We start from the raw sequence: 25012 nt of genomic DNA, 5'->3' as shown, positions 1-25012 counted from the left end.
TGTATATGAATTTAAGATAAGTACAGTATATACATGTATATCATATCTACATATGATATAAAAACATGTACAGATTATATTTGCTTATATTTTTTAGGGTTTTTATATCTAGTTAACATTGGTCACATTTATATTTATGGAGGAAGTAATTAGAAGAACTACATGTAGAAAGGATTAAACAAACCTCTGGGTATGGGAATACGTGTAAGGAGAAGCTGCTAGTTTCAGTAACAGGTGCTTATAAATGTCTTTTATAAAAAAAATGTTAATGCTTATTACTTATTTTCTAATACTTATTAGAAAAAAATTTAATAGGCTTTAATCAAATCACATATCTAATATTTTTCTGGGTTCAAATGCACTGTTGGGTAATATCTTCCTGATAATTTTCTTGATTAACTAAAAATTTTCTTGATTCTTAAACTGAAATTAAGAAAAATCAGTTACAAACATCTTGGTTTTTACTGTAAAAAGAGCCAAAAGTGTAGCTCACTATTTTTAAAAATTCTAATAAAAATAATGCATTTTAAAACCAATATCTTCTGCCACTAAAAGAAAAAAAAAAAAACAGTTTCTAAGGGCAGTTGAATTACATTACACCCTGGTCTACTGGAAAGTATACTGAATTAAGGTTCTATATCCTGATATGATACATATTATCTGTAAATTGTTTTGAAAATTCTTGTTTTTCAGAGACATTCCATCTAAAAAGTGGAACAATGATACTTTATTTACTTACCTTTATAACAGAGTTGAGAATATGTTAAGTAACTATGTATTTTTTCAACACAGTATGTGAACAGATGATTTACATGAAAATAACTGGAAAAATTATACAAGTTTAAGATATTTTTAATGGCAGCTGTGAAGAAGCAAAACTATTTGCATATTGGTAAATGATTAATAATTTTTTTCTTGACAAACCAGATAAAATGATAAATTTATATAAATCCAATCTGTAATAAATTTGAGATTATAGCTAAAAAAACCTTCATATGTAAAATTCAACCAAATGTTACTTTTATAATTGATTATAAAATTTCTAATTTTCTTTAAAAGACAGAAATCTGTTTACAAATGAATTTTCAAATACAGGCACAGAAAAACAAATTCCATGCTAAAGTACTGGAGAGAGAGAAAAAAAAGTCTGAGTCCAGCACTGAACATTTTGAAATGCATTAATGATGTATCTATGGCTGAAATAACAGCTCCATGGAGTAAAATCAGTGAAATTTGGTTTAAATTTTACAATGAGACAGACGAGAAAGTAACTGGATGTTGACACTAATTGGTAGTGAAATCAGCCAGACTGACTGCTTTCTAAAATTGTGAAGCTAAAAAAAAAATATCGTACCTGAGAGAGTGTATTAGAGCTCGTCTCTTTCAAATATATTATTCAAACATAACAACTTGTTAGTCTGCTATGTTTGAGCAGAGAAATCATTTAACTACCAAATCTATGTTGTGTAAAGAAAAAATGGGTGTTTGTGGTTACTATAAATCCAAATAAGCTTTTCATAAATGGATATGATCTTATAAACGCACACAAATTGAGTACATTATATGTCTCTCAAGCGGTTAAAGGAAATATGTATTAAAAGGTGTGTTATACTGAAGGACACTGTCATAAGCTCTGATCGTTTGAAATGAAGCTAATATCTTGGATCAGTGCAGGGTAAAACTCAGATCACATAAGAAATTTGGATTTTAAGATAACCATATAACCTAGGGGGGGAAATATCATTAATTGGGCGATGGGGAGACATTAGAAGTCTCAGTAACAATAAACTCCTAGAATCAATTAAATTAACTTCTGTGGCTTGTGATCTATTGACTTCTTTTGGAACAAATTTCATTAATTTCAAGTCATTTTTATCAAGCTTGAAAATATAAACATTTCTCTGTATTGTTTTACCAAGGGCAGAGCAGGTCTTTTCAATTTGACAGACTGTTTTAAAAACTTCACAAAACGGTAAATAATAAAGAAACATAGAGGCCAAAAGAAACAAGCTTTGCATATTTAATTACAAAAGAGAGAGCAGAAGCATCTGCTAAGGCATTTCAGTCAAGGCTTTTCAGCCAGTTATTATTTAAAATATGCATGTAGGGCATGGAGAAATAGCTATCTTTTGATAATCTGTTCACAGATTTCACATTTAAGCATTTTAAGGACTGAAAAATTCAGAAAACCTATACTAAGTGAGAGTACTAAGAAGGTGCATGCCTTGCAGCCTTTTCCCACCAATGATGATGATAGATTTGATAGTTATGATCAGTAATTTTTAATCATTTTAGTACTGTGCCTTTTCTCTTTTTTACTAGAAATGTTCTTTTTCAAGCCAATTCACTAGTTATGGGCAAATATTTTTCTAGAATCAGCCATGCTCAAGGGCTCTTAATTTTCACTCACCAGTCACTGAAAGTCTTCATTTTGCACTAATGACATCATCAAAGCCTGGATCTTCTGTTAGATTCTATCCTTTTGACAAAAAATATTTTAAAGCCTTCAAATTATGTTTGATTAATTGCATTTTGTTAAAAAAAATATGTACCTAACAAACTATATATTTTGGTGTGTCAAGATCTAAAATAATTACCAGTATTTCCTTTACAATTATCAATTATCAATATTTAAACCAATGACAATTATCAGTTATAGATATTTAAAGCAATGATAATATAATATGTTAATATATTGCATTGTATATTCAACTTTATTGAAAAACATGAATTAATAATACTAGTAATATATGAAGCATTTAAAAATGTCTAGTTAGATAAAAAATTAATATGAAATTTCGGAGGCCATTTTTCTGGAGGCTAATTCCAACATTTAATAATATTATTTCTACCCAAGAAAAAAATACTCATTTAGTACACAAAAAGAAGAAACTACAAGTAGATATGACTAACATTTTTAGATGCATTAGGCTGTTTCCCTCTTTGAAGGGAATCCTTCTTACAACACTGAGAACCTCCCTGAAAGAATTTATAAGGATCTTAAATTTTCAGAGAAATTTTCTTAGAATGATGTTACCCACTTTCCAAAGAGAAACAATTTATTAGTTCTTTCTAACTTAAAGCATTTATGAGTCTCCTTTTTATCTGTAGTTAATTTTATCTATTCTAAATGAGTGAGGTCTCTTTCTGTGTTTTACTACTAGAACTGAAAATAGACTAAATATGTTAGCATCATCTAAGCAAATAGAAGGATAGATGGGGAGTTAAAGAGATGATAGATGGAGGAATGGGACAATGAATGGAGAGAGAGAATAAATGAATTCCATAACACCCATAGTTTTCTCTTTTACAGATTATAGTATAGTCAATTATTTTCCCCATAGCCTTCCGAATCACATTCCTTTTTAGACACTTTAAAAATTCCACTTGGGAGTCGGGAACCGTGGCTAAACTACAGGGGCAGAAATGACAAAAAAAAAAGGTTTTAAGCCAGGCCTTAGGGAATAAAGGTAAAGTTTCACATGAAAGCTACAAACAACCTCTCTTCTTTCTTTCGCAATGCCCAAATGTCTTATGCCAGGATAGAGCTGAGGACAGGAATGAAGATCAATATAAGTCAGCATCTCTTTAAGCCTATTCAATGGAAGCATTTCCCAGTGGGCCTCAAAAAGCACTGGAGTTCAATTTTAAATGTATTCAGATTAGGCAGGAATTTGCAGGGGCATCTGCCCTCAAGGCAATGATGATCTCCACAAAGACTGCGCACTAGGGCTGCTGTTTCTCACTGCAGCTGACCCCACAGACCTCATTCTGTTTGACCACCTGGTCATCTTTCCTTAGAAGCTCCACAGCTGCCTCCGCTGGAGGTGACCTCTGCCCTAGGGAGACTTAGAATTCCCATTCTTTTCTGCTTGAAATCTTAATCAGTTTATAGAAATCAGGTGGAAGCTACAAATCGCTGTGGAAAGACAGATACATAAAAAATGTTAAGGGTAGGAGTAGTGTGGTGAAACATGAATCAGAGATGACATGGAATCAAGCCAAGATGTCAGGAAGTCTGACATGAGCTCAGGCTTTAATACTCTCATGGCAACTTGCATAAATTTCACCAGAACTAGGAGCCAATCTTTGGTCACTCCTCCCACTCCCATAAATAAATTTGTGTTCCTGAGACCTTGCATAAAGTACTGAAATCCTGATATTATTCATTCTTAAGAATTCACTGACTCCTGTCTTACCAAATTCATCATGCTGCCCTTCTGGTTAGTCCTAAACTCGTGACCATTTAATTAATAGTCTAAATTCATGGCGATGTTTACGAGGCAGGACCCATTTCTAGGATATTTCATTAGGGAGCACTGAAGCACACATATATATTTTAAATATTTTCTATTTTTAAGAGCATTCCTAAATCATGCCAAAAAATTTATTGAATACCATATGTAAGTCAGACACTGTGAAAGTCATTTTCACTTTTATTATCTTTTGTTCCTTATAGGAAACCTTTTGCAAGTGTTTTTGTTATCCTTGTTTTATGGATGGAGAAATGGAGGGACATAGAAATTATTGAGCACGGCGAAGATATTACCTGTGAACTCTGACTTTGAATCTAAACACTTGAAGATATTAAATCCATAATATGTTAGTGACATTCAATCATAATTTTATAGTATATAAAAAGTGTAATCTGCATAAAGCACATTGAAAATGTGCACTTTTAGTGTTTTATTAAATTATTTTTTTCCTGAGTCACACAAAAGTACTTTAGTTTGCCTTAACTTTTAAATTTTTCAGTGTTGACGAGGCGCCTGGATGGCTCAGTAGGTTAAGCATTTGACTCTTGGTTTACCTCAGGTTATGATCTCATGGGTGATGTGATCAAACCCACACAGAGCTGGGCACACAGTGGGGAGTCTGCTTGAAGATTCTCTCCCTCTGCCCTTCTCCCCATGCATGTTCTCTCTCTCTCTCTCTCTCTCTCAAATAAATAAATAAATAAATCTTTAAAAGCATAATTTTTTTCAGTGTTGAAAATAATATTGCCATGTGATGGATAGATGAGGAATAATTCAAACTCCATTGATATCCATTAGATATAATCTTATTTGTATTATTGTGGATATTCTTTGTTTACATACAACTACAATGTTTAAAACATTTTAGGATCCCTGGGTGGCGCAGCAGTTTGGCGCCTGCCTTTGGCCCAGGGCGCGATCCTGGAGACCCAGGATCGAATCCCATGTCGGGCTCCCGGTGCATGGAGCCTGCTTCTCCCTCTGCCTGTGTCTCTGCCTCTCTCTCTCTCTCTCTGTGACTATCATAAATAAATAAAAATTAAAAAAAAAAACAAAACATTTTAAATTTCCTTTCCAATTCCTAAAATTCATTGTAGTTTCAAGTTAAATCTTTCATTTTCACTTTTTCATTAACTAGAGGCTGGTAGGCTGAGGCCAATAATGGAAGTGAAAGTTCCAGTGAATGTCTTGTCAAGAGCCCAGCTCCTGAGAAACGAAATATGGGCCTTGTTTACTGTCAATAATATCTTAAGCTCCAAAAGGGATGAGTGTCTTAATGAGACTTTTTTGGCTTTTATTTTATTTTATTTTATTTTATTTTATTTTATTTTATTTTATTTTTAATGATTTTATTTATTCATTCATGAAAGACACACAGAGAGAGGCAGACACAGGCAGAGGAGAAGCAGACTCCTCACAGGGAACCTGATGTAGGACTCAATCCTGGAACTCCGGTATCATGCCCTGAGCCAAAGGCAGATGCTCAACTGCTGAGCCACTCAGACATCCCTATATTGTGCTTTTAATTTTGGATATCTGTGATGGAAGAGATTTCTAGTGTTATTTTGGATGAGGCCGACTTGAAAAAGAAATTCTTGCTTTGGTGACTGGTCTGACCAGATGACCATACTATTGGTAATGGTGCAAGAGTCTACAAAAATGTGCAGATGGGGCTATTGTTGGTCAGGGCATCTATGTGAAGAATTGCTACCGAAAGTCTGGTCAATTGTGTTGATTCATCTTTCTTGTCCTTGATAAGAGCTACCATGGTTAAGGAGCAGAAGACAGCAACTCCCCTGGAGGTTCTAGAACATGTAACTGTAGTGCTGCCATTTATAAAGTACATGAATTTTCTTTGAAATTCAGTCAGTGGATACCAATGGACTCTCATGTGCCCAAGGGATGTGGTAGAGAGATGACTTCATTCAGCATCATGATGTCTGGCAAGGGACTAAGATGAGGAGTCCACCTCCTCCTGCATTTGGGATATGCCAGGAGACCCAGGATTGGTTCTTTCATATTAGTACTATTTGCATTTAGCAAGTGACCATGCCTTATGGAGTGCTTCTTCCTGACCTAATTCACAATGGGCAGCTCTATATAAAGGTCCAAGGTTCAGTGCCTGTGAAAGTATTGATTTTAATAAGATCTATGTATGTATCCAGCAATTACTTATCTCATGTTGGGTAATATGCAGTCAAGAATGGCAGTTTCTTGCATCAGAAACTTATGAGCAATCTATAGCAACAATAGGTGATCCAAAGAATCTAGATGGCATGAGAGGAAGTTCCCATACTGTGTACAGTAAAAGAGTTTCTTGGAGATATTAATTGGAATATCTATTGCATTGAAATTTGGACAGACTCTAGACTTTTAATGGAAAGGGGACAATTCAAATCAGGTTAATTTAGGAATAATAGCATTTCTAGGCTTAAGAAAATATTTAAATTGGGACTATATTTCCTTCAGAATCCCCAAAGGCTTAAACTGTTCATGTTAATATTATGGATGCTGAAATGTTCAATAGCTGTTTCTTGACAATGTCAGGGATTAAGTGCCTCTTAACTGACCAAATAATATGCAGAAATTTTACTGAAGTAGTGGTTTTTATGTGGGGCAATTGTTCATTCATTTCTAGAGCTCATTTGTGAGTGTTTGGATGTCCTTGATCTGTATGTCAAATGAATCTACTTACAGAAATTTGTCATTGATGTGATGATATATTTGTGTTCTTGGATAAAGCTGGTGTGGTTAAGATCTTCCATACAAATATTGTGTGCAATGGCAAGGCTGTTACATCCCATCAGTTGTCAGATAAAGTATAGTATGTCTTTTTGAAGACGAAGGCAAACTGCAGTTGAAAGGCTATCATAATAGGCCCTGAACAGAATATATTAGCCAAATTTTTGACTCCAAGTTATTTACCAGTTAATGATTGAATGGAGTCTTTAATTTCAAAAATATTGAGTAGGAGGGAAAATCTACCATGAAACACCATTTCTTCTTTCCAGGTTTAAGGACAGGAGACATTGGGCTAAGAAAAAATAAAAAACAAACAAACAAACAAACAAAACAATAGGTTAATCATGCCTTATCTAGGCCTTATATAATTGGTTCAAGACCTCGGGAAGTCTTGTTTTAATTTATATCAGTCTGGTGGAGATAAGTAAAGTCCGTGGGATCTTATTTTGTCAAGAGAATTGTAAGCTTAAAAAAAAACAATTCAAATGTAATTTAATTTATGACTATTTAGTTACTTTGTATGATCATTTACATTTTTGCTTGTTGAATAGAGTATCTACTATGATGGAATATTTTAAAGCAACAGACACTATGACTATGGGGAATTTGGGTAAGGCTAAGGTGAAGCACACTTTCTTTCCCCTATTTTTATCTTTAGTAATTCAGATTAAAGAGGATACCTTTCTTAAAATTATCAGGATTCCCAAACTAAACTATAATTTGACTGCCCTTGTGAATTAAGACCATGAATTTTTGCCAACTGGTACATTTCAGCACTTGTTAAGTTAATTCATAACCTATGTTTTAGAGGCAAAAATGATGAATACCCTTTTATTTTTCTTCTTGCCTAAATTATTTCAGTAGATTGTGGACTTCCTATTGGAATTAGAAAATTGCAGGTATCCAATTCATTTTTTTCTTGTTGTCTCCCTTCCCCTGCATCGGTTTTTTGTTTGTTGAGATCAGCTTCAGGTTCAGGTATTTGAAAGATCAGTCCAGTCTCCATCAAAACTTTAACCTCATATTCAGTTGTAAGTTTCCCTTATCCTGCCCATGAGACCTGCCACACGACTGGAAGGGTAAGGTTTCAAGGAGATATGGTTACTGCTCACCTTTGCTCTACCCTCTCTTCTTCCTATCTGGCTGCCAGTGGATAGTTCAGGCTCTGGCAGTTCTGAGTTCTCCAAACCACACACTTCTCCATCAGGGTATAGACTCAATGTTTGAGTTCTTTGTTGTGAGTTCTTTGGAGAAGAAAATGAAAACCAGACACTAGTCTCTATTCTCCCAAAATTTCTAAAGAATCTTGATGGTTTGCTGAAGATCTTGAGTGCCCTGCTAAGTTCTTAGGACAGAACAGACAACACTTGCCATGTTTAACTCAGAAGCTTCCAGATAGGGAAAGAGATTGTGCTTTTTCTGTTTTCTTACAGATCATCTCCAAAATATGTCTCAAGGGCCAAACACAGGAACATTCTTCATAGAATCCTTCATCTTAGTAGACGTTTAGCTTTCTTTCCATTAAGACTAAAAATAAGGGATTAATAAGGTCACTTCTTAATAAGATCTTAGTTGTTCCTTCCTTCCTTCCTTCCTTCCTTCCTTCCTTCCTTCCTTCCTTCCTTCCTCCCTTCCTTCCTTCCTTCCTTTCATAATACAGTAGGTATTGTCACCTTTCTTGGCTGCTTTAAAAATTTAGCCAAAATTCTGGAAGACCAAAAATAAATAAATAATTTGGCCAAAATTCTGGAAGACAAAAAAAAAGGGGAGGGGGAGGCATATTCCAAATCTTGTTGTATAGCTATTAAGGATATATTAGACTAGTTTTACTGGGTATGCAATTTGTTTAGTAATTCAAGGGATGCTCAAGAGAGATCCCTGCCTCAGGGATTCTCTTATACAAAAGATTGCCTTTTCCGAGTGCAGATACAAAGAAGAAAGAAAGGTAAGATATACAAGATTATTAAAATTTTATTTTCATTATCCCAAATATATAAGGTAAAGATCATAGCTTATGCAGAAGGTAAAAATGCTGTAAGAAATACTGATACTGTATTGCTTAATTTTTAATAGGATGGCCAAAATTAAAATTCTAGGATTTGTTTCCCCAGGAAAATAGTAACCTTTCAAAATGCACAGTTCTATGGTACTGTAAGTTATATAAATATTGAGATATAGAGTAAAACAAATAGATGCAATTTTATGTTATTGAGTAAACTTGCCAAGATGAGTATGGTTATATTTACATTTGTGTTGTGCAACTGGGGATTTCATGTCACTACAAAGAAGGTCTATGATTGTTTTTGATCATTCCTATCTTCCTCCTGTCATTATTGGAAAATTTTAACTATTAAGTGCTTGAGCCATAAAATTAATTATCAGTAAGCACAGAGGTGTTATGTTTCATATTTATGAGTTGGTTTCTCAAATTAGAAAGGAAATTCTATATCAGATCTCATGAGCACCTTTTCTCCTCTCTTGTTCTTCCTCCCTCTAGCATCAATGATTCTGTAGCAGAGTTAATTTAGTGTATTAGTGAATGTCTCCCCCATGTAAACTCAGCCAATATCTTCCATGTACTTTTTTATTCCTTAGTGTAATTTGGTCTTAGATTTTACGTCATACAGAAACTTCTGACTAACCACTTAATATCATGTTTATTTTTTGGGAAAAAAAGAACAAATGAAAGAAAGAAAAATTCTTAATCTCTGTAGATAAATTACTTTACATAAATATTTTTTGAAAACCTAATGGCTTTCCCACTGTGAATGAAACTAGCATTATTACGTGATTATAGTACAGTGCAGTACAGCTATTGTGCCTTATTTTTCTGGTAAATCAGTAATTACTTAATTCCTTTGAGTAATTTGGAGGGAATATCATTTGGGGCTACCAGGAAGCTGATTGTATAGAAATTGGACTGACAAAATATTTTGTCCCTTCTTACCCGATTTATAAGGAAAAATAATCAAGAAAAATAAAAATATGGGTTTCTATACAAACAATCTTACATTATTATTCCACCTGCTGCACTACAGAAGATTATTATGCACAGGGGATACTGTCTGTATGTTTGTACATTGCACCCATATGTAAATAGGGATGAAATAAAGACTAACACAGATTCTGCAAGCTGATGTTTTTTTCCTCCATAAGTCGTTTAGTTGCAAATACTGTTTATTACTTTGCTTTTCAAGAATGAAGCAACACAGGATGCCTGGTTGGCTCAATGGTTGAGCGTCTGCCTTCGGCTCAAGGCATGACCCCCCATCCGGGAATGGATTCCCCCATCAGGCTCCCCTCCAGGAGCCTGCTTCTCCCTCTGCATGTGTCTCTGCCTCTCTCTGTGTGTCATAAATAAATAGATAGATAAATAAATAAATAAATAAATAAATAAATAAATAAATAAATATTTAAAAAAAGAATGAACAGTTGCAAGTTTTAAGATGGACAGTTTTTAATCTACTTTTCCTGATTTGTGACATTTGTAAGGTATGCAAACCTACCATGACTCATATAACACTGGCTATAAAGTTAATGAGCAATAGTGCCAAGACCTAATGCTTCAGGGAGAGTCTTTAGAAATTTGAGGGGCATTGTCATGGCACCTCATGCTGTAGGGGAGTTCTGTCTCCAATCAGAAGGTTACTCTTCCTACTCAAGTAATTTAGAATCCCTTTACCATCACCACGTCCCATGGAGTGAAGACATATACCAAGCTTTCTTGCATGTGACAGACAATCATTCTCAAAGTTAATGAGCAAAGACTGAGAACCATCTGTGACTGTCCAGGGCAGATAGTTTTGTGTGAAAAGCAGGACATGCCCAAACTATATGCTTAGCACCATCACTTAAAGGAGATTGAGGTTTATTTAATTAAAAAGACCTGGGACTTTAATTAGAGCACAACAACATTTTTGTAGTTCTGGGGACCAGTTGTGAAGACCACATATAGGATCTGAAATCACACTGACTGGATAGGTTTTAACAGTCAACATAGGGAGGTGTGGCCAAAGACATGGGACTTGAAGAGGAGTGGGCATAGAGTTACAGAGATCATATAAATATTTTTTGTTTTAATTTCAAGGGCTGATGCATTTTGCAAAATAACTTATTAAATAAATGAAAGTGGGTCATGAAGGAGCTGTTTTGTTTCTGTCAAAACAATCATGAGACTAAAAGTGGTGGAAATATTGATATATATTAGTACAGTAATTAAGAATTACATGGTGAAATGAAAAAATCTTATAGTAGTTTGAGAATAGATAGCTGCAAGCAATTATTTCTTAGGGTATTAGATCATAAAATAAAAGGGATGTGATTGAGCTAATTAGATGAAAATGTATTGTTGAAAAAAAGGTCAAAAGGCTCTATGTTTTTGGGTTAGTGAATTTCACTTCCATGGCTTGGTATGGGAGAGAAATCCGAACTCTCTGTTAAGGATCTACTTTCTAACACACTTGCTTCATCTTTTCCTGAATATGGGTAATAATTTTGAACCTGGATAGGGAAATAATCTTGTTAATGCATCAAAATCTTGAAACTATTCTGGAATTAAAGACAAATGAAATCCTGAATAATAATCTTAAATAATTTTAAACGTTTTTTCTATGCATTATAAAATACAAAATTATGAGAGAATATCCAGGATAGACAGCAAAGTACTTTGAAAATTCACCAACATAAACATTCTGTAAAACATGAAAATAATTGTTTTTATCTCTTGATTTATTTCAAGTTACTTATAATAACAAGTATTGTACTTTACATAATTACAAATAAACATTTTATCTTCCATCCAAGAAAAAATTGAAGACTTACAGCTCCTTAACTGAAAGAACATACAGACATTACAAACCCGGTATATGTTGATGAGCTTATAATGAAAAGCATGGAGAGACTTGGTCAGTCTTTTCATACATACAAGTTATGTTATCTATATTAGGCATATAGATAATACATATATTTGTGTATTAAAATAAATGGAGATCTTGATACATATGTAACACTAGAGTAAATGTTTTAATGCTACATTAAATTGTATGATCCAATAGCAATCTAAACAATCTAAGGTAAATGATATTATAGCAGTAGTATATGTTTTTTATATCTCTAGACTTTTAAGCAGGGTAGAAGATGTCACAGAGATTAGCATATAATCCTAGTAGGAATCAAACTCAGGATTATTTGAGTTCAATTTTATATTTTCCCTAATCAGGGATGCCTGGGTGGCTCAGCCATTAAGCATCTGCCTTCAGCTCAGGGTGTGTTCCTGGAGTCCTGGGATCAAGTCCCACATGAGGCTCCCTGCAGGGAGCCTGCTTTTCCCTCTGCCTGTGTCTCTGCCTTTCTCTCTCTCTGTGTCTCATGAATACATTTTTAAAAAATCTTATATTTTCCCTAATCAATAGTAGGTAAATGTTTAGAATATCTATAGATTTTGTTTTTACTTATATATAATATATATTGTTTTTACTCAATATGCATGTTTTAAAATGTGGTTTTCTCAAAATTTATAATTAAGGACCTATAATTAAGACCCCACTGCTTTAGATATTTAGCAGTGTAAAATCCTGGATCTGTCATTTTACTTTGTACTTTGCTAAAGGTGATAACATATTTCAGGGTTAAAGTAAAGGAAAAAAATTATATATATGTCCATATTAATATATCATAAATTTACAATCTAAAAAAATAGAGCAACTATTAAGTTACCAAGTTGCCTAGCCAGATAGTAGAATGCATTTAACCATATGAAGTTACTATGTATGGCTTATATATAATCTATCTATACACAGCTTCAATAATTTAAAATAAGAGAATATTGTTCAACTTATGAAGATATTTTCTTTAAATAGTTTTTTTAAAGATTTTATTTATTTATTTTAGAAAGAGAGAAAGAGAGAGCTATGCACAAGTGGAGAGAAGGGTAGAGGGATAGACAATTTCAAGCAGACTCTGGGCTGAACCCAGAGACTGTTCCAAGGCTCAGTCCCATGACCCTGAGATCATGAACTGAGTGGAAACCAAGAGTTGGGAGCTTAACCAACTAAGCCACCCAGGCATCCCTCTTTAAAATAATTTTTAATATTCTTCAAAATAGATCTTTAAAAACTGACAACATACTATGAAAATTAATTTTTCCCCAGGAATCTATTTGTTATGTATATTTATTAAATTGGAGTTCTACTTGCCAACATATGGTATAACACCCAGGGCTCATCCCATCAAGTGCCCCCCTCGGTGCCCATCACCCAGTCACACCATCCCCCCACCCACCTCCCCTTCCACTACACCTTGTTTGTTTCCCAGATTTAGGAGTCTCTCATGTTTCATCACACTCTCTGATTTTTCCCACTCATTTTCTCTCCTTTCCCCTTTATTCCCTTTCACTATTTTTTATATTCCCCAATGAGTGAAACCATATAATGATTGTCCTTCTCTGATTGACTTACTTCACTCAGCATAATACCCTACAGTTCCATCCAAATGTTGGGTATTCATCCTTTCTAATGGCTGAATAACATTCCATTGTATACATAAACCACATCTTCTTTATCCATTCATCTGTTAATAGACACTTAGGCTCCTCCCACAGTTTGGCTCTTGTGGACATTGCTGCTATAAATATTGGGGTGCAGGTGTCCTGGCATTTCATTGCATCTGCATCTTTGGGGTAAATTCCCAGGAGTGCAAGTGCTGGGTCATAGGGCAGGTCTATTTTTAACTCTTTGAGGAACCTCCACACAGTTTTCCCGAGTGGCTGTACCAGTTCCCATTCCCACCAACAGTGCAAGAGGGTTCCCCTTTCTCCACATCCTCTCCAACATTTGTTGTTTCCTGTCTTGTTAATTTTCCTCATTCTCACTGGTGTGAGGTGGGATCTCATTGTGGTTTGATTTGTATTTCCCTGATGGCAAGTGATGCAGAGTGTTTTCTCATGTGCTTGTTGGCCATGTGTATATCGTCTTTGGTATGAAAATTCTAAGCTCAAAGTTAATATTGAAATACTTTGAAATGTATCAACACTGATCTTCATGTCAAGCGATGACTTTAAAATAGAAGTTTATTGATTTTTTTTCAAACAAAATTGTAGGACTTTACACGAAATTATTCAAATTTTCAGATAAGTAGAGATTCATCAAAATGGAAATGAAGATTTAACTTTATACATTCTATTGGGGTTTTCACTGTCAATAGCTAAACCCAAACAAACAAAAGAACACAACTCCATTAAAAAAAGTGTTCAATAGACATATTAACAACAAAGAATAATCATTTTGAAGAGTTTATCAATGAACATTTCGAATGCTATGGACAAAGGTAGAAAACTAAATAATGTAAAAAAAAAAAAAAAAAAAACAAAAAAACAAAAAAAAAACACAAAACCCTGAAAGCCATTAAAATGCAAATATTCCCTAGTAATGTTTCCTACCTCTCAGCTGAGAGTAATAATTATTCATGTGCTGAATACTCCGTCACCAGTGGCTTGATATTAATGACTGTAATGCAGGTTTATTTGTTGGCCCTGACTATTCTAGTTTGTTCTCTCTTCCTCATTCTAACTAACTATCAAAATGCATTAAGGCTAATGGGGAAAAGACAAATTACCAAGTCTTATTTTAACAATTTAAGTGATTTTGCATTCCTGGTATGTTATTAAGTCAGATAATGCTGTTTAGAGATACTGCACAGAATTCTTGCTCATTGGGTTCTTATTATTATGGTGGGTGGTTTTGCTTATATTACACATCACTTATATCTAGGATCAGTGTTAGTACTCAACCTGAATTCTAAAATGACAGCAATGATATATACCTTATAGAAAAGAGAGAAATAATAAATAAATAAATAAATAAATAAATAAATAAATAAATAAATAATTATAGGAAGCAAGATGATTTTTAACATAAAATTTCAAGTCATGGTTAAAAACTGATTTGGGGCAATGAAGAATTTAATTGTTCACATGAGGTAACAAAGAGAAAGACGTTTTCTTCCTTTAGCATTATAAATTCATTATGAGTTAGAGGAGAAGAAACATTTAAGGGTTTGTGCAGCCATTTCTCGAATAAAATTAGGAGAAAAGAATAAAACTTTAATTTTACTGTTCAGTTTGTTAAAATGAAAACAATAAATCCTTTAAAAAGATTGTAGTATTTTCAAAAGAGTGTAGTATTTTCCCCCTTCAGAGATAGTTATATGGTTTTATTCTCCAAATGTATATAGGTATACATGTGTATGTGTATGTATTATACAAAATATGCAAAATATATGTATACATTTGAATTTTAAACACATTAGATACCAGATTATTTTCCAGCAATACTTACTCTCCACTTAACAAATACATTCCCCACCAGTGCACTCCACTCTCACCGTCCTCCTGTCCTAACACTAGTCTCTTTCTTGCTTCCTGCAGTCATACTCATTCAGGAAACCCAGTGATTGACTAATAAGTGAGAAGGCTTCCTAATATTTCACTTGCATCCTAATATTTTATAACAACTTGGCAACTGAAAATTGAATTTCACTTTCCATTTTGTGTTATGGATCTGTAAACCATGGTCTTCAACATAATCACCTAATGTGTCCAACAAATGTCCAGCTCAGACTCCATCCTACACTCAGACCACCATGCATCTTTGTGTATAATTTAGAATGAATAACTCTTCGTACTTATCAATGCTTCATTGCCTTGTGATTTTTAGTCCCCAGTAAGTAATTTTGAGGAACAGATTAATTTGTCCAAGTAAGTTCTAGAAGCATGAGTCAGTAGGTTTCAACATAGCTATTTATGTTAACATGTCACATATTTCTTGGAAACTTCAGAATCATTTGTCAATTGATTTCTTTTGATTGTATTGGAATTTAAACTGCATCTCTTTAGAAATGGTCTCTTAATTTTGCCAGTCTCTATACCATAGCTGATAAAAATGTCCGCTCTGGCCAACATAACAAAATATCATAGACTAGGCGGTTTAAACTACAGATATTTATTTTCCTTATATTTTCCTCATGTTCATGATCAGTTGTTTAACATTTGATTATGTATTATATTTGGTCATTCTTCATTTCTAGCATTTTATTTTGTGTTAAGTATTTTATGAGGAATGAATATTTGAAACTTTTTTGACATAATCTAAATATTTTTGCCTATAAAATGTAAAGTTTAGATTTTTTGTACCTATTGACATATCTACATTATTTAACGTCTTTTAGCATCTTATTTTCTTCTCCTACCCCATATAGATCAAATATTATTTTGTATGGTATTTTTTATTCTGAGATACACAAGATAGACATATTTTTTTCTGTTCTTAACATACATTAAAGTGTTTCCCACATTAACTGAACAACAAAAACATTAAAAATTGATTATTATTTTTTTTTAAAGATTTTATTTATTTATTCATGATAGTCACACAGAGAGAGACAGAGAGGCAGAGACACAGGCAGAGGGAGAAGCAGGCATCATGCACCGGGAGCCCGACGTGGGATTCGATTCCGGGTCTCCAGGATCGCGCCCCGGGCCAGAGGCAGGCGCCAAACTGCTGCGCCACCCAGGGATCCCAAAAATTGATAATTAAATTATAAATTTATCTCTTGTGGGTCCTCCTACTGAATTAAATTAAATTGAATTTATAATCCTTATAATTTTAAATTTATACCATTTATGTATTATCTTTCAGAGAAAATATAATCATTTGTATACATATTTAATTTAAACAGTAGGCTTATATCTATATATGTGTCAGTTCAATGCTCTAAATATTTATACTCTAAAATTTCTATTCATATATCTTAACTTTCATTTTATTTTCTGTTACTATAATCTGATAGTATAAGATTATCTGAAAGGACTATAGTTCCTAGTTCCATATTTGTGAACATGTAATGTTGCCTTTACACAGTTAGGAAAATATCTCTTTGTCTCTGAACATTTATTAAGTGAAGGGAGAGTTTAGATCAATATGGCATCTCTCCCTTTTTTCTTTTTTTGGCAAGGATAATTTTAGCAGTATTTCTCTATCTTTAAAGGTAGAATATTTAATACGATTAGTAAATTATGCGACAAAGCTTTCATCTCACTTTATTACTTTGGTAGAGGAGTATTTTATATTATAAAAATATCTGGTATATTCTCCCTGCAATTAAATCTCTTCCCAGTTTAGGCTTCTAGGTTTATTGTCCACATCTTTTTTTTTAGTTTGATACTGTTTTTAAATTCCTCTCTTTTCCCTCCATGTTGTAAAAATTAATTCCAACAGATTTCTAAATAAAGTTGAGCTCAAGTACTACTCAAGTACTACTTCATACACATGGCATGAAAAATACTGAAATACTATTAATAATACTACTAATATTATTATAGACTATCAGTATCGACTACTGTGTTCAATAGTATTAAGTAATACTGCTAATAGTATTTTGTAACCACATATCCATGGAGTTTTGAGGACAGTTTGCCAGAACCATTTATTAATAGCAGTGAGACTGATGATTGATTGATTGATTGATTGATTGATTTGAGACAGAGCGAGGCAGAGACATAGGCAGTGGGAGAATCAGGCTCCCTACAGGGAGGCTTGATCCCAGGACCCCAGGATCATGACCTGAGCCAAAGGCAGTGGCTCAACCACTGAGCCACCCAGGTGCCCAAGACTGGTGATTTACACCGTGAAACACAAAACAAATGCAGACTTAGATAGGTGAGACTTCATTCAAAAGGACAATTACAAGAGGAAGAAGAGGATTATTGCAATAAGGCAAGGGGGATTATTAGAATAAGGAGAGTGCTCAGATTAGAAAGTCTGCAAGCATCTAAAAGGTTAAGCAGAAAGGAAGTTCTCTCATAATGCAGGGTAACTTTGTCTAGAAAGAACCAAATGTGGAGGAATGGGGTGAGTGGATGTCATGAATGGACAATTAAGCAGGAAAGATCTTTTTCTGACATTAGCAGATTATATAAAAGTGTCTTTTTTGGTTATTCTGCAACCCAGTGTTTACTTTATCTTAAAGACATTTGTGGGGAAACAGAGACACTTACCTAAATTTTGGTAAATGAAGTTAGCAGGTATTTTGCCCAAATTGGACAACAGATGCAAACAATTCAGCTAATCATACTGAAGCAAATAATGGGAATGAGGCGTGTCTACGCCTTGTCTTGTCACAGGTAAAAAATATGTCATCCACAAGCCCTATCTAAGTCACCTAAGGAAGGGCGGTTCTTTGCAGTAAGCCATTTCCTGAAACAGCAAAGGGTGGGGAAAACCTCTGCTGTTTTCTAGAAGCACTGAACTCAGGTAAATTGTAACATTACTAACAGCTGGTTTTCATAAGACTCTCATAGGACCTTGATTTTCAGGCTGTTTATAAAGCAAGAATATGCCTACATGTCCAATGGCATATAAGAAAATCTTGTTGAGGCTCCTTCTGGGCTCTCCATTCTGAAGTGTTCTGTGTATGCCTCAGTGGTTCAGTATTCAAGAAAGATAATATATACTGGAATTTTATAGAACAATTAGACCTGGTTCAGATTTTTCCAGATCCCTTAGTAACAGCTTTAGATTTGATGTATATTCTTACTTTAATGGTGATGCTATATCTTTGTATTACAGTAAACCATAGATCAGTACACACTGATATTTTGAGTTCTGTGAGTTTGAAACAGTGAAACTGAAGGAAGCCCATGAAGGACTGCTTTTTGCTTCTTTTCTTGCTTCTATTCTTGCTAGGACTTGCACCCTTACCTTGCATAGGCCTTATCATAAAGATAATCTATGGTCTCATAATAAAGGCCAAGGAGTTAATTTCTTTGGAGTCTTCCAGTATAATAGGTAACATCTAAGGAGTAACCAGGCAAAGTCATCATGAACACAAGTCAACTGATTCATCAAGACCCCTGGTCCCAGGGGTGCCTGCGTGGGTCAGTCAGTTAAGCATCCAAAAATTTATTTCAGCTCAGGTCATGATCTCAGGTCATAATCTCAGGGTCATGAGATTGAGCTGCACACTCAACTGGCAGATGGTTTGAGATTCTCTCTCTCCCTCTGCCCCTCATTCTCAAATAAATAAATTATTAAAAAATAAAAAGGTCCCTGGCTCTCAGGCATAAGTGACTTATAGGGACACTTAACTGGTCTTTGTTCCTGGATGCCTGAGAAGACTCTTGCACCAGACTATCTCCTCAATAAAATTTTAAGCCCAAGCAAAGATGAGATTCACTTTTCTTTCTTTTCTGTGTCTCCACACTCTCTTTACTATCTGCTCTCTTTGTATCTTCAGTAAACTCTTCTCTCACTTCCTCTCAGCCTGCATTTGATTTCTATCCTGCATGAAGCCAAGGACCTTCTTGGCTGGTCCTGTGAGAACCCCCTGGATCCTTGGACCCAGCCAGCCTGCATCAAGTTTTCTTTAGTAATTCAACATTGCCCATCTATCATTGTGACTAAAGCCCTTTATTTCTTGGAGGATTTGTCTTGCACAACTGTGATTAGGTATCGTAAAAACAAATCTATTTTTTTCACTGCTTTCAAAGTAAACTTAATACAGCATTAATGTTTTCCTCTCCACAAAAATTCTTCTTGACATTGCACTTATTCTTTGAGATACTTATTCTTGCCATACAAATGTACCAGAAGGGAAAAAAAAAGAACCTAAAGGTAAAATGTTTTCTGCAGTGAGAGAGAAGTACTCTGAACAAGATCTATGAAGAGTCACCATAGCACATTAGTCTCTAGAGTGGAGATCATCAGTATCTTTGATCATTGTCCTCAGAATCCAGCCTTTTCCTTTGTTTGTCTTCTGTGTGGAATGGCCACTGCAACAGAACAAATGCAAGACTTTCTATATGCCACTTCATGTATTTAAAATGTATTTAAATGCCATAATTCATGAAAGCTAGAGTGAAAATATTATTATCTCTATGCACAGGCCTATGGCTTTCTCTGCTAACAAAGTGTCATTGAGGCACCATTAGGAGCATATGTGGGAGAAATATCTGGACTCCTTCCTATAAATACACTGACGTGTGTATACACACACACACATATATACCATATATATATATATATATATATATGCTAATGGAGGAGAAGGATGAGTCACATAAGACTTTGTATGCATTTGTTAGGGCTACCATAACCAAATACCACAGACTGGGTGGCTTAAACACTAGAAGTTTATTTTCTTACAGTTCTGGAAGCTAGAAGTCCAAGATCAAGGTGCCAGCAGGGTTGGTTTCCTTTCAGGCCTCTCTCCTTACTATGTAGATAGATCTTGGTGCCTTTCCCATAGTGGTTCCTCCATATGCATGCAACCCTAGTGTTCCCTGTGTGTCCTAATCTCCCCTTCTTAAAAGGATGACATTCAGCCTGAAGTAGGGCCCAACCTAATAGCATAATTTTACCTTAATTATCTCTTTAAAGGCCTTATTTCCAGATACACATACTGTGAGGAATTGGGGGTTAAGGCTTCACTGTAAAAATTGGGGAGAACACAGTTCAGCCCATAGTAGTTCTTGATTGCCTTCTCAATTTATTTCCACCTAAAATCAACAAAAATGCTTCATGTTATCCAGCTTGGGAAAAGCATTCATTTTTGTGTTTATTTACATACACTGATGGTTATTTACCAGAATATAACAGTAGGACTACTGTTACTTGTTACTCAATAGTTATTAGCCTGATGTCAAGGTCACAGCAGAGGTTTCCCAGTTTTGCTGATTAAATCTGTCTTAATCAGGCAGTATTTTCCTGAGTCTTGTAGTAGAGTCTTCTCAGCAATCCTGCCCTGTTCCCTGCTATAGGTCAAAGCCCAGGATTTCTTCTTCTTCTTCCACACGGGCAGAGGGATTTTGTTTTGTTTTGTTTGTTTTGTTTTGCTTCCTGTTCCCTTATTTCAGTTGCAATAAGCTTGGAGCAGTGCCCTAAAGATGGCAGTGGTACTTGACTTTCACCTAGTGCTTTAAGGTTTTTCTTCCATAGGAGAGTTAGAAAGAAAGGATCCAGGGATCCAGGGTGACTTTCTTTCTTCCTTGTAGTAGCATCTCCCCTAAGGCAGCAGCACCACCTAGCCTGATTCTAATCATTTTTGAGAGCACTGGTGAAGTCAATGAAAAAGAACCAATGAACAGATGCAAATTACCCTTGTGTCTTCTGCCTCCAGAGGTTCATATTCTCTTTCTATTCCACATTTAACTTTAACGAATCATTTAAAACTTTAGCCGAATTCTTTTTACCAATGCTCAGAGGCATCTGCCACAGATAAGCAAGTCTTATTCACTTGAGACTCATCCATCTTTCCTTATATTTATGGTTAATTATTTCCCTGCAACTTCAGCTTTGTGATGAATTCAAGAAAAGTTATGAATATTCAGACTTCTTTTTGCTCTTATGTTGTTTTGTAAGGCAAGGAAAGATAGTGTTTCTGATCTCTACATCCTCAAAGTCCATCTCATCTATTATTTTTTTAATATTAGTGTGATACATTTGTTAAAGTTAATGAATCAATATCAATACATTATTATTAAATAAAGTCCATAGTTTATAGGAGAGTACACTATTGGTGTTGTCTGTTTCCTAAGTTTTGGCAGATGTATAATGACATGTATCTGCCGTTATAGTGTATAGAATAGTATCACCACTATAAAAATCCCCTGTGCTCCACCTGTTCTTGCCTCTTTCTCTCTCCTTCCCAAAGAATATCTGGCAACCACTGATAATTTTACTATCTCCATAGTTCTGCTCTCTCCAGAATCTCATATTGTTGGAATAATACAGTATGCAAACCTTTTCAGATTGGATTCTTTCACCTAGCCATAGATATTTAAGGTTCTTCTGTGCCTTTTCATGGTCCCTCTATGTCCTTTCATGACTCATTTCTTTTTATTGCTGAATTACACTGCATTGTTTGAATATACTACTGTTTATTAATTCACTTACCTATTAAAGGACATCTTGGTTGCTTCTAAGTGTTAGCAATTATGAATAAAGCTCCTACAACCATTTGTGTGAAGGTTTTTGTGTACATAGATTTTAACTCCTTTGAGTAAATATCAAGACGCACAATTTCTGAATCATATAGCCAACAGATATTTAGTTTTATAAGAAACTAACAAATCATCTTCCAAAGTATCTAAAATATTTGGGATTTGCATCATCAATTAATGGGATTTCTGTTTTCTCTATATCCTCACTATTTTGTGTTGTAAGTGTTTTGGATTTTAGCCATCCTAATAGGTATGTGGTGGTCTATTATTTTTAACTCGAAATTCCCTAATGACATAGGATGTTGGTGATTGCTTCATACGTCTATTTGCTATATCTTCTTTGCTAAGGTGTTTGTTTAAATCTTTTACCATGTTTTCAAATTATTTCTTCCAGTCTGTGGCTTATCTTTTTAATCCCTTTATAGAGTGTTTCATAGAGATAATAAATTTTTACATGGTTCAAAAAGATCTATATAAAATATTCCACTTAAGAAAAAGGAGAATTTTTAAATTTAATGAAGTCCAACTTCTTTTTTCTTTCATCAATAGTGTTTTTGGTGTTGTATCTAAAAACCATTGTTGAAAATTTTCTCTCATGTTATCTTTTAGGAGTTTTAGGTCTATAAATCACTTTGAGTTAATTTCTGTGAAAGGTGTAAGATATGCATCTGAATTCATTCTTTCTTTCTTTCTTCCTTCATCTTCTACTTCTTTCTTTCTTTCTTCTTTCTTTCTTTTGTACATAATTGTCCCATTGGTCTAGCCTTTTGTTGAGAAGACTATCTTTTATCTGTTAATTAATTACCTTTGTTACCATTTCAAAGATTAGTTGATTATATTCGTGTGGTTCTATTTCTGGGATCTCTATTCTGTTCCATTGCTTTACTTCCTTATATTTTCAACAATACTACAAAGTCTTGATTACTGTAGCTATATACTAAGTCTTAAGGTCAGGTAGTGTCAGTCCTCTGACTTTGTTCATTTCCTTTAATGTTGTGTTCACTTTTTTGCTTTGTTTTGTTTTGATTTGTCTTTCTATAAAATTGTAGAATAATTTTGTTGGTATTTACAAAATAACTTACTAGAATTTTGATTGGGATTGCCCTGAATTTATGGATCAAGTTGGACAAACTAACACCTTATGATTATTGAGTCTTCCTGTCCCTGAAATTGAAATATCTCTGTATTTTTGTAGTTATTGATTTGTTTCCTCAGAGTTTTATAGTTTCCCTCATGTAGATATTTTTAGATTTCTATCTAAATATTTTATTTTTTGGTACTAACAGAAATAGTATTTTGCTTTTAATTTCAAATTCTAGTTTTTCATTGTTAATACATAAGTGATTGGCTTGTATATTAACCTTACAACTTGCAACCTTGCAATAATCACTCATTAGTTTCAAGAGTTGTTGATTCTTTGGGATTTTCTACAAAGACAATCATGTCATGTACAATACACTTTTATTTCTTCCATTCCAATATGTATTCCTTTTATTTCCTTTTCTTTGCTTATTCTTTTTAAGTCTTACTGACATCTCTTTTATTTTTTTTTAGGTAGTTTTTCATTCTTTCTGATTTTCCTTACTAAACTCTACGGTACTTCTATTTTAACACAATGTTGTAATTATCTGTGTATTTTTTCACTTTCTTTTTAAAATAGCTTGTTTTGGGGATCCCTGGGTGACTCAGCAGTTTAGTGCCTGCCTTTGGCCCAGAGCATGATCCTGGAGTCCCAGGACTGAGTCCCATGTTGGGCTCCCTGCATGGAGCCTGCTTCTCCCTCTGCCTTTGCCTCTGTGTGTTTCTCATGAATAAATAAAATCTTTAAAAATAAAATACCTTTTTTCTTTTTATAAACTTAATCTCCCATTACATCAATACTCTCAAAGTCTAGAAATACATCTTATTTTATGCTTATCCTCACAAATGATCTGACACAATGCGATAGACAGAAATTATTAGGTAAAGAAAGGAATAAATGAAGCCTTCATTGAATAAAATATTTAAGGCAGAGGTGTTCCTGGGTGGTGCAGTCAGTTAAGCATCCACCTCTTGATTTCTGCTTAAATTGTGATCTCAGAGTCCTGAAATTGAGCCCCAAATCAGCCTCTGCACTCAGAGTGGTCTGCTTAAGTTTCTCCCTTTCCCTCTGCACCATCTGTTCATGCTCACTCTCTCTCTCTTTTTCTCTCTCTAAAATAAATAAATAAATCTTTTTTTTTAAAAAGATATTTAAATCAGGTTAGAGTAGAAAATATTATTTTTAGATTAGAAGTAAACCAAGTCTTTAACAATACACAATAAATTTTAACCTTCTTTTTTCCGTCAGATAGTTTAAGCAAAAATTGGGAGAGAATATACAACTAAATGTATAAAACATTTTAAGATGTGATTTGCAATTATAATAATCAAAATAAATAGGAACTAAATTAGACCTCAATGAAATCTAAGCAAAGATTTGCACATTTTGACTCACATGAGTATTTCTTTCAGAATTGGGATAATCTGATAATCTGATATAGCAGATAGTAAGCTTAAAACATGCAAATTAGCATAGAGTTAACTAGTTAGGACAGCACATATATTATCAAGCTTATATTTTGATAAATAGAAATTTTAACAGTAAATTACTCAAACATGTAACCTGACTGTAGTTAATAATATAATTCATTTCAACATGTTATTAATCAAAAACAAGCATTTGTATTTAAGCTTCAGGATATGTTCATAATGAAATCAGTTGTAAGCTTTTTGTGATTCTGTTCAATATGGCAAGCTACAAGGCAAAATATATAAGTGATTATTTGTGGCTACCAGCAAAGAAAATTAGCACTGACATCAAATCTCTAGAGGATATATCTAGTTTCCACACATAATGTTTTTTTAAACTTACTTATTTCAAGATTTCTGATAAGTGTTGATAGCTAGAATTCATAAACTTGAACTACTGCTGTCAGTATAAAAACACATATATTGTTATACTGTAGTTGAGATTGAGTAGTTTCTTTGAAGACTGTCTCAA

Source organism: Canis lupus, chromosome 31 (genome assembly GCF_003254725.2).
Source record: "Canis lupus dingo isolate Sandy chromosome 31, ASM325472v2, whole genome shotgun sequence".
Lineage (NCBI taxonomy): Eukaryota > Metazoa > Chordata > Mammalia > Carnivora > Canidae > Canis > Canis lupus.
Note: the sequence above shows the minus strand (reverse complement) of the source record.